The following is a 12,170-nucleotide window of genomic DNA, read 5'->3' on the forward strand; positions in this document are numbered from 1 at the left end:
CTGTTGCAAATAGTAAAATTGTGGAAATTGAACCGGGAAAAACCTTAAATATTAATGCCAGCCTCATACCTGAACAAGAAATGAAGCTCATCCATTTGTTAAGGAAATATAAAGAAGCATTTGCATGGGATTACCCTGATATGAAAGGAATTGACCCCCAATTATGTACACACCACATTTATATAGAAAAGGATGCCAGACCTGTTCATCAACCTTAAAGGAGACTTAATCCTCTTCTAAAAGATGTGGTAAAAGCTGAACTTCAAAAACTTTTAGATGTCAATTTTATCTATCCTATCTCTGATAGTAAATAGGTCTCTCCGCTTGTGGTGGTACCAAAAAAGAATGGGAAATGGAGAATCTGTGTGGACTACAGGGAGCTAAATAAAGCAACACAAAAAGACCACTTTCCTCTCCCATTCATCGACCAAGTATTAGATACTTTAGCAGGAAAGAAATTCTTTTCTTTCTTGGATGGATTCAGTGGATATAATCAGATTCAGATTGCTCCTGAAGACCAAGACAAAACTACTTTTACTTGTCCTTGGGGAACATTTGCCTATCGAGTTCTACCTTTTAGCTTATGCAATGCTCCTGCCACATTCCAAAGGGCTATCCTTAGCATTTTTGCAGATTTAATAAATGACGGACTTGAAGTAGACATGGATGACTTTACACCATATGGAGATGATTTCGATCCAGCATTAGATACCCTAGAAAAAGTCCTACAACGCTGCATTGCTACCAGGCTTTGTTTAAGCCACGAAAAATGTTATATGATGATGACTGAAGGACTTATCCTAGGACACTATATTTCAGCAGCTGACATTCAGGTAGACCAAGCCAAAATCCAAATAATTTTGCTTATTCCCACTCCTACCACTCAAACAGAGGTACGTTGTTTTCTTGGATTTTCTGGTTATTATAGGCGATTTATAGAACATTATTCGCACATCACTGCACCTCTATATGCACTAACTGGTAACGTTGATTTTCTCTGGACAGAAAAATGTGAACGTGCTTTCAAGGATCTGAAGAAGCTTGTGTCCACAGCCCCAGTCCTTCGAGGACCAAATTGGGATTTTCCATTCCAGATATCATCTGATGCCTCAGATATAGCCATTGGAGCGGTCCTTGGGCAGGAGGAGGATAAAAAACCATATGAAATTTATTACATCAGCAAAAATTTATCCCCTGCTGAATTAAATTACACTGTTACTGAAAAAGAATTCCTAGTTGTAATACATGCTATCAATAAGTTTAGACATTACATTACTGGATATCCTATTATCTTGTATACAGATCATTCTGCCATAAAATATCTAGCAAATAAGCCTGTCACAAATGGCAGAATAACTAGATGGCTGATTTTATTGCAGGAATTTGATATCACAATCAAGGATCGACCTGGCAAAGAAAATCCTGTAGCCGATTTTCTCTCAAGAATGCCAAAGCCAATCGATGCAGCAGCAGTTGAAGATCAATTTCCGGACGAGCATCTGTTTGCTGTTGCTGTTCAAACACCCTGGTATGTTGATGTTGCCAATTACCTAGCAGTAGGTAAACTACCGAAACATCTAACCCCTAATGAGCGGAAATAGATTGTTCAGAAGAGTGCTCGATTCTCGTGGATTGGGGGCTATTTGTTTCACACTGGGGCAGACATTCATATCAGGAGATGCGTTCAAGAAGATGAAATCTTTGACATTTTAAAAGCCTGTTGTGATGGACCATGTGGTGGACATTCCGTTGAGCGCATAACTGGACATAAAGTGCTGCAGATAGGGTATTATTGGCCCACGATTTTCAAAGATGCAAAGAAATCTGTCCAAGCCTGTGACAGTTGCCAGCGAGCAGGATGCCCTGGTCAGTCTGATGAGATGCCTCTGAAACTACAGTTAGTCATTGAACCATTCGGGTGATGGGCTCTTGATTTCGTTGGACCTATTAACCCATCATCAAACCAGAAAACATATATTTTGGTGGCAACAGAATATGTCACCAAGTGGGTTGAAGCAGAAGCATTGCCTAGAGCTATAGAGGACTCTGTCATATAGTTCCTATTCTATCTATTTGTACGCTATGTCCTTCCAAGAGAAATAATTACAGACAGTGAACCACAGCTTACTGGGAACATAATAGCTGCAACACTTAACAACTATCATGTCCAGCATAAAATCACTACTCCATACCACCCACAAGCGAATGGACAAGTAGAAAGCAGCAATAAAATAATAGAAGCAATTCTAACGAAAACCATTGCGTCACATAGACGTGATTGGGCTGCCAGACTACCTGAAGCACTCTGGATTTACAGAACAACATGGAGAAGCACCATTGGTTACTCACCTTATCAATTAGTGTGTGGAAAACAACCCATTTTCCCCATAGAATTCGAAATCCAAACATTACGGACAACACAGGAAGTTGGCTTAGATCTAACCGAGGCACAGATTAATCGATTGCAGCAGATTAATTAGTTGGACGAAATTAGGCTCTCTGCACTTCAAAACACTTCCTTGATCCAACAACAGCGAGCTAAATGGCATGATGCTCTCATTAAAAATAAAGTCTTCCACGAGGGAGACTAGGCTCTGTTGTATGACTCCAGGTTTCAGGACTCCCCTGGGAAACTCCAGACTCGTTGGTTGGGACCATACGAAATCCAGAAGGTACATGACAATGGGACCCTTACTCTAATCACTATTGACGATTCTGGATATGCCTTCAAGGCAAATGGCCACCGAGTTCATCTCTATCACAAACCACTCACTTAGGAGTCCTTCTGCCAGTAGCTATGCCGCGACTCTGATATGGATATTTTTGGAGTGGAAGAGAAGTCTTCCTCACCTGTAATTCATTAAGGAATTCATTTATTTTTACAGTTTGTACATAAGTTCTTTTTTTTGAATCATTTTTTGTACATATTTTTGAATTAATGTTTTGATGTAATTTTTGCTGTTCCTTTTTCAAAAGAACAACATTTTCTTCTGGCCGTTCCTTTTTCAAAAGAGCAAATCCCTTTGGATTAGCCGTCATCTCATTGTAATTTGGATTGTTTTCTTTATTTTTGCGTGTTTTGATGTTCCTTTTCCAAAGGAACAACATTTTTGATTTTTGTTGTTCCTTTTCCAAAGGAATGGCATTTGTGTGTTTTTGCTGTTCCTTTTCCAAAGGAACATCATTCTTGATTTTTCCTGTTCCTTTTCCAAAGGAATGGCATTTGCTTGTTTTTCTGTTCCTTTTCTAAAGGAACATCATTTCGATTTCTACTGTTCCTTTTTCAAAGGAATGGCATATCTGCGTGTTTTGTTGTTCCTTTTCCAAAGGAACAACATTTTCAATTTCCGTTGTTCCTTTTCCAAAGGAACAGAATTTTTGCATGTTTTGTTATTCCTTTTCCAAAGGAACAGTATTGTTGGTTGCTACTGTTCCTTTTTCAAAAGGAACAGCATTTCCGTGTGTTTGCTGTTCTTTTTCCAAAGGAACAACATTTTTTATTTTTGTTGTTCCTTTTTCAAAGGAACGACATTGGAATGTTCTGTTGTTCCTTTTCCAAAGGAACAACATCTGTGTGTTCTGCTGTTCCTTTTTCAAAGGAACGACATTTTCTGCTATTTGTGGTCTTTTGTTGTTCCTTTTTCCAAAAGGAACACCACTTGCATGCTTTTGCTCTCCCTGTGAAACAACTTGTTCCTTTTGCTGATCTAAATTAAGGATGCTTATTGCTCCTGTTCTTTCAAGTCTTTTAGAATACAGCTATGCACTTATGCAATGGATACAAAATCACAACATACTGAAATCAGCCAATCATAAATCGCTATCTTTATAAGGCTCTGCATTGGTAAGAGGACAAAAGGAAGGACACACTTATTTATCATCTTTTGTTGTCATTGTTCTACTAATTCTGCTATGATTGTTCATCTTTATCATGACGACCCCTTTTTAATCCTCTTTGATTATTATTTAGGAATAAGAGCAAAGGGTTTATATCTTCCTATTGAGATGTTAAGACTTCTTCCACCATTCCTACTCTTAAGGAGTGTTGAACCACCCCTTGTGTATAAATAAGGGAAAGTATTTTATGAAAAAGAAAGAAAAAAGTAAACATGACTTATAAGTTGTCAAATGTAGGATAGGGGGTCTCATCAAGAGCCAGCCTACCATGATCATGAGGACGAAAGCGAAGTGGCATTCCCACTATGGCCACCACACCAGGGATATGGTCCAAAAGGTATATCAAATAAACAACCCTTGGAATAGGAGGTCTCATCACGAGCCGGCCTGCCCACTTTTCGCTCCTTCCTCGTGAACGACATTATGGTTAACTGGTCACCAAGCCAGCATAATCGCCTACATAATGACATCACACAACATTCCCTACGTATATACAAAGGATCATGGTTCCATGGGTGAAATAAACAACTCTGCCAAGGTTATGGACACCTGTTGGCAGCAGAGCACTGTTAATGGTATTGAAGTCACATTATTTACACCAATTGTTGGAGGGAAATGTTCCCCTAGGGCTTTTTGGGTTGAAACCCTAGCAGACTGAAAGTTGTCTATACAGGGAAACGCACATTCACACAACCATTATGCTATTATAAGCAAATTCTATGATAAGGGAACGTACCTTAGGTCCTACGTTTGAGAAGGCCCTTAGGGTCCAAACCCTTCTTGGAGTTCCCTTCTTCTCTTTTGTCCTGCAAAACAACCAATTCCAAAGAACACAACAGTATATGGACAAAGATTTATAAAGAAACCATCTTCATGTTATAAAGAAAGGTAGTTAGTTATGAAATATAAACAACCATTCACATATGAATTCTAACATGAATATCATTAACATAAAGAAGATTCATTTCAGGAACCAAGACATGTGTTTCTTTTATTATAGACAAATAAAGTACATAAAAAGGAATAACTTCACCCGAGTCACCTTCAGTAGGCTCCAAGCAAAGCTTCCTTCTAGATCCATTCCAGCCTCAATCCTTTAACAAACTCCTTCCATGGATCACTCCATGATGTCATAAATGGTAGATGAACATCAACACACAAGGACACAATGGTTTCCTGTACAAATGGGGGAAGTGCAGAAGGCACAAGGGACTTCAGACCTAGTCAGGGGAAAAATCTCAGCATAGCAACCTTTCTCTCTCTTCTCTCCCCCCTTAGGCCTTCCCTTTGAGGTCTTTTTATACCTCTCCCAAAGTAGTTTTTTAGTTGGGAGTTGGTTGGGAACAGTTGGGCCACAGGCACTAACAGGTGATCAGCAGGTAAAACCTGCTATCTCCACCCGAAAATAAGGAGTTTTATATTTTTTTAAGTGTTTTAATACATATACGTGGGTTGGCTATACACAGACCTGCGTATACACACGTTTAACTCAGGGAAATGTCACGTATAAGGGATAAAACACTGTTTTTTTAAATTTTAGGACCAGGTTTGGAAGGATGGGTTGCCCTAGGCCATGAGTGCAGCATCACAAACCATAAAAGTGAGATTTGGAGCTATAACAGATGCCCCCTAATATATGAGGTCAGAAGGGGTACATGATGGCCGAAATGTATTAAGCAAGTACATGGAAAGGAAATCTGTCAAAAACCGAGGAGGACTTCACCAGAATTCAGCCTGCCAAGCCACAAAAGGAGATCAGAAAGAAACACTATTTGAGGCGGGCATACCCATGCTCAGAGAAAGTAAAGCATGTCCGCATATCAAGTACAATTAGATCAACTAATTATACAAGTATAAATGACTGGAAAATACATAATGGATCATCTGATCATGATGAGCAAGTACATGTCTGAATATCACATATAAGACTGTCAATGATGCTGAAAGATGCAACAGATCACTGATATCAAAGACTGATCCCAAAAGGTACCAACTGAACATGATGGAATAGGATGGTACTACACTGAAAACTTAGGTGCCAGCATATAGAATGTCGCCATGACTGACTGCAACATATAAGGTGGAGTGGTATGAACTAGCAGCAACAGGAGCAACTGTCAAGTGAACCAATGAATGCTGATACAACCTGAGGTCTTCACTGACCGCCGTGGTAAATTTCTACACCATGGGAATAAATGATCTGAAGTCGACCATGTGAGAAATCATTTGATTACCGGTCATTGATGTATACCGTTAACAAAAGCGAGACTACTCACCGATAATGAGAATGAGCGTCAAGGTACCCAGTACAATCTAACAAGTGTGAATAGATGAGCTGGAGTCGAACACCTGTAAGAATCTATCCATCAGGAGACAATGATGGTTCCCCACTGTCAATAGCAAAGGATCTACCACTAATGACTGCAAACCCCAAGGTACTGCCAAATGGACTCTAGATCTTTGCCCCAGAGAAATGAGTCGGAGTCGACAGGGAAAGATCCGTTAGAAGGAAGGCATTAAGGCATCCTTCATCAATCTAGCGCGAGTGTAACCCGTAGGCCAATAATGTGGAAGGAATCGGACGAAAGAGATGTAGTAACCCAACCGAAGTACATTTCCAGCGTACACAAGATGTGGCTAGCGCACGATAGAAACCCTCTGAACCAACCAATAATGGAAGCTGACACAGAGGCGAGGTATCCACCAATAGGGTCAAATGGAAACCAAGGTACTGCACGAATCCCAATGTGTGATAATGTAAGTTGATGTCGAACACAAGGGAAACCACTCAGTCAAAGACCCATGATACTGATCGATGCTGAGCACAAGGTGACCTATCAATAATGGAAATAGGGCCAGGGTGCAGCTCTAGGCCTGTCCTCAGAGCAAGGTGTCGTGATCGATAAGGACAAGACCCGCCAGCAAGAAGTCAATGGGGACCTTCTCAAACCGGCACGAGTAAAGGACCAATATAGCTGATGTGATGATAGACATGAAACTGACAACCAGGGATGACTGACTGAAAAATGAGTCAAGAGACACCGCAGAGAGGCTGACTCAGGCTAACTTCCCTTGAACAAAAGCACGACTCAATGTGACTATGTGGCAGCATATGATGACTCTGTATAAGTTCGTCATGCAGGAGGCACGAATGAACCCTTCATATGATTGGAAGAGATAACCAATCGGGGGAGAACTGACTCAATAACAAGGTTAAGGCTTACCTAAGTCAAACTCAATCCCGCCCAAATGGAGGAGACTTTGTTTTGAGTGATTTGTTCAAGGGCGACACGACTGACTCTAGCTGCCAACAATAAATGGAAATACTGTCCCGTTCCCGCTCTTTTTTGGAATATTTAATTTTTTTGTCTTTTTCTGTTAAGATTGAAAAAGAATAAAAGAATGCTATGGTACAGTGGAAAGAACGAGTGTCGGTGGAATAGATGATCTAGTTCCTAGGAATGGAACATTCCTATGCTCAATGCAGGGAGGTGAAAACTGGTCAGTGACACTCAAAGGTGTGTTCCTTCCACGGGTCAAAGTGTGTCAAGCTGCAGAAGTCAAAGGTATGCAAGGTTGATTTTGCAGACGTCATGGTCAAAAGTTGGCTTAAACAGGAGTCCAAGTGAAGCCGGCTCTAGGCCAAAAGGTGCAAATGGTCAACATGCAATGCAGTAGTACAACTCAACACAAAGGAGCCTCTAGGGTATAAGGCCATAACAAAACGAAGAAGCTAAGAGGAATGAGTCTTCAATGCATAAGTCATGGCGGGACTACAGAGGACTCATGAGCCTACCCAAATCGGAGCAGCATGGGCAACAAATGTCAGTGAGGTGCTAACTATGATGCCCATGTAAAGGATGGCTCTACCATCGTGTCATGATTTAAAGAATCGGCAAGTGAAGATGGCTTACGAACCATAACACGATGGGATTGACCCTATGGCAGATGTATCGGCAAACGGAGGCTAGTATGCATAATGCAATGGAAAAATGGTGTCCCTAACCTATATGCCAGTGAGAAAACGATACCTGCCATGACGAGTCAACAGTCATGGAACCGTCTCGAAACTGTCGAAAAACGTCCAAAATGTCCTGAAAATCAAACCATTCTCGACATTCCAAGCTCCTAAGTTAAAAGTCACATGAGGCCAAACAAAATAAAATTTTGAAAAAAATTTACATTTTCAAAACCTATAAAAGAGATTTTGGACTCACCATTTTCACCATTTGAGTTTGAGAGCAAAGGATTTGGAGCAAAAGGAGCAAACTTCCCATAGCCAGATTCAACTGTTCAAATTCTTCAAAAACCTCCAGGTAACTCTTATACTTAGCTTGCAATTGATTGTGACTGGTTTTAAGATTTTTAATTAATGTTTCACCATTGAATTTTTTGCCAAAAATTTCACCGCGGCGTATACGCGGGTTGGTAATATGAAACCCGCGTACACGCGGGCCCTATACATGACTGTGTGCACAGGGACCCACGTATACGTCGCGAACAATTTTTAAACAAAAACTAACGGTTACAAATCATTTTTTTCTCAGAATGTCGGTCACGTGGCGTGAAAGAGAGCACGCAGCAGTGGATAATGAAGTCATGAATGATCCTGATGCTTTGGAAGCCCTACGGGGATGCTGTTTGCTTAAATTCTTCAAACTGCCGAATATGAAAGCAAACACGTATCTTCTCGAGATGCTCATTGATTATTGGGACGTCCAGGAGGAAGCCTTTATGATCGATCAGATGCCGCTCAGGGTAGAAGTGGAGGATATCTATTTTATCACGGGCCTTTCCCAAAGGGGAGAGGTAGTACATTCCCGGGGCAGGACATGGAGCAGTCTCACGATAGAGGACTACGTACAGATATATTGCCCGAGACATCCCAAGAAGGTTGGGAGCCAGATTTCCATCACACATGTGGTGAGTTTATCACTGAGGATAATCCTGTTCACCATAGCTCGAGTGAATGGATCGTCCTCTCTGCATCAAGCATCACGGCTAACCATGAGCGTGGCAGTTGACTGTCTCACTACTGTGTTTGACTGGTGTACTCCTCTTCTGGCCAACATGAAGAGCCAGCTCACTTCTATCAAGAGGGGACAGACCAAAAAATTTTGATATGGGACTATCCTGTGTACTTTCTTTTTCGAGAAGGTTCCCGCACTCCGCCCTAGGGTAGTAGTTTCCATCAGCACCCCATGCGATCCACGCTTGGGCCAGTGGGCTGATCTAATGAAACATCTGGGCGGTGGGGAGGTCCCAAGGACTGCCTTCGACGATGACTTCTTCACCTGGTGGGATCAGTAGATCATCGTCGTAGATGACTACCCCTATGCTGGGCTAGATTTCCGAGGAGATCCTGATTTTTTGATTTTATGATTTTTTTGGATTTTTCAAATATAATGATGAATTTTGAAAAATATTTTTGATGAGATTCAAATGACTGATATGATGATCATGTTCCAGGCATTGGGCCGGTACGACCAGATGGGTTCCCGCGGCATGGACGGTGCGGCCGAGGAGCCGAAGAGGCGGCTGCTAACACAGAATGGACTCTACACAACGTCCAGTGAAACTTGGCGAGACTGAGCTGCCGAGTACCGATGGCTGCCATAGAGGACCTTCCTGAGGACATGCAGCGTCATGTGGTTGGCATGCCACGTGACTGGGTTCACACTTTTCGGCGTGTGGCCAATGCGATAGTTACCTACTTGGCCGCTCATCCTGAGCCGAGGCATTAGATATGCCGGACATGATTATGGGCATTTGAGTCCCAATTTTGTATATTTTTGGATAAACATATGTACACTCGAGACGCTTTATGATATCTATATATATATATATATATATATATATATATATATATATATAGATATACAGTTCGACTTTTTGATGCTTGATTATATTGTGATGAATGATTGATGAGCCAGTCTAATGCTTGATTAGTGATAGAATCAGCTAACCAATTATGAGATCTTGGAATGTGAAAATAATTAATATAAGTAAATGATCTTTGCAACAACCTCACCCTTAAATACTGGCGATATAAACATGGATCCCTGACCCGATAAATGTTGTTTAATTGTGACACTATCAATTGAGAATCAAGATACACTACCAACGAGTCGATCCCATGAGAGATTGCCTCGAATAATAAATTAATAACGGCAGTATACTCAGCCATATTTTTTGAAGCAGGACCGATGCATACGCCTCTTGATACCATCAATTGACCAGTTGGATAATAGAGTACCCAAGCTGCGGAAGCAAGATTTCGAGTGTGCCGACTAGCACCATCGGCGAACCCAAAATAGACAAAATCATCCATCAACACCTGCCACAGCAAACCAAAAGTTCATATCAAAAAACTCTCGACGATATATGTACAAATATACATAAAGTACAAAGAAGCCATTGCCTGGCCAAAACTAAGCAAAGTACTTCTTTAGGTAGAGCCCATTTCGGGGCTCCGCCAACTTGCTTCCCTCAAAATCGATTAACTCATACGACCCTTTTTCTAAAACTCGTTTAATAATGAAAGAACCATACCACATATGTGAGTTATTAACACCCTTCTATTTCTTATACCTTAGTAATTAATCATATATCATTCCCCGAATTATATAACACATTTAAATTTATTATCACCAATCATGGAAGAGTAATTGACAATGACCGCAGGAGATTTGGAAATTACGATAGATATCCTATCCTCCTAGCCTCGCATCATATCACAGCAGCCTCTTACATAATAAGCAATCTAACTCTACGCCTCGATTTCAGTAATTCGCTGTTTTGTAAACATGGCATATTGCCATACGCTGTTCCTTTATGACTCTGTTTCAGAGCGGGCGCTGCTCCTTTATTTGACGGCTGGGACAGCGTATCACATTGCCGGGGGGGAGGTTAACCTCATTATCCCCTGGATTATGTGTTAGCTCACTATTCGGGAAAGTTGTGTACTAGGGTATGGCATGGCTCAATGGCATACTATTTTTATTTTTTCTGCATGAATTGCTATTCATAAGCCATTTCTATGGTATACTCTATTTTTTTGAACAAGTCTTGCATCTATTAGCCTCTCTGTGTTTCAAAAACATGAACAGCTGCCGTTCCATTGAGATTTTACAGTGAAAACATGGGAGGAAGATTGATTCGGAGGGAACCGCAGGTGTTGACAATCTCCGCTGCTGCCCGGGAAATCCTGGCAAGAGCAAGGTGGCTGACTTATCTCAACCGCTTGCAGGAGTCTAATGAGACGGTGGCAATTGAATTCCTGCAGAATTTGCAAGAGGATTACTCCACAGTGAGGGGGAGACATCTAGCAGTCACCGATGACATAATCACAGAAGTCTCGGGACTACCAGCCACCGGACCTGTATGGACGTTAAAAAAAGGAAAGATTGTAGAAGATTATAGAAATCTTCTGGGACGAAGGCCAGAGCCTGGAAATTAGAGGAAAGGGAGTTCTGACAACAATGCTAGGAGAGCCCTGGGCAGAATTGGCAAGGACCGTTCAAAGCTACATCACCTGTGAAGGCAGAAAAGACGTGGTAAGACCACGACATCTTAAACTCTTAGCTGTACTAAAGCAGAAATGCTCTGTAAATTTACCTACATTTTTGAATTCGTTACTTCATGACATTGCACGGAGCATAAAAAAGGCACAGCATGTAGAGCCCCTGCCAAGAATTATGCCTTGTTTCTACTGGAACGGTATTTGCAATTAAAAATAAAAGCTGTTAAAGCAGGTGCTCCCATACAAATTAACACTGTCAATGATTTTATAGATTGCTGTAAGCACTACGGGGTAAAAGTCCAGAGACTGCTATGTGAGTTCTATTTACATAACCTTGTATTAGACCAGGAGATCGAGCTGAGCCCTGGCCCTTTTGTTGTAGACATCCAATTGCAAGCATTCATCTCATTTGGGGTTAATCAAATTAAATGGCTTAAAGCCTATAATACTTTCCAGAGGCAAGAAAACGACTTAGATTTGTGGGTAAGGGCTGAGCCTAGGAACCTAGTACAGTTGTTGAAAGCACATAGAAACCTCATGAAGACTCCGGGTGTAATTGAAACATTAGAACCCATGCATGAGGCACTCATTCGACAGGGATTAGAATACTTTCTTTCTATCAAAGACCTTGCCATTGATGCAGCTAAATTTCGGTATCAAATCTCTAATCCAAATATCCAGCTCAGGGAACTGTTTAAGTATGAGAATTTTAAATTAGCTGCCAACCGCTTGCACCTCTATGGAGAAATCA

At 41.1% G+C, this 12,170-nt stretch overlaps 1 pseudogene; it reads right to left on the reverse strand.

Annotated features, from left to right (window-relative positions):
• LOC149220937 (uncharacterized) overlaps positions 1-12,170 on the reverse strand; it is a 124,664-nt pseudogene that overhangs the window by 43,035 nt on the left and 69,459 nt on the right.

The sequence above is a fragment of the Pinus tabuliformis genome, chromosome Q (assembly GCF_031772625.1).
Source record: "Pinus tabuliformis cultivar Carrire ecotype Pingquan chromosome Q, CPIR1, whole genome shotgun sequence".
NCBI lineage: Eukaryota > Viridiplantae > Streptophyta > Pinopsida > Pinales > Pinaceae > Pinus > Pinus tabuliformis.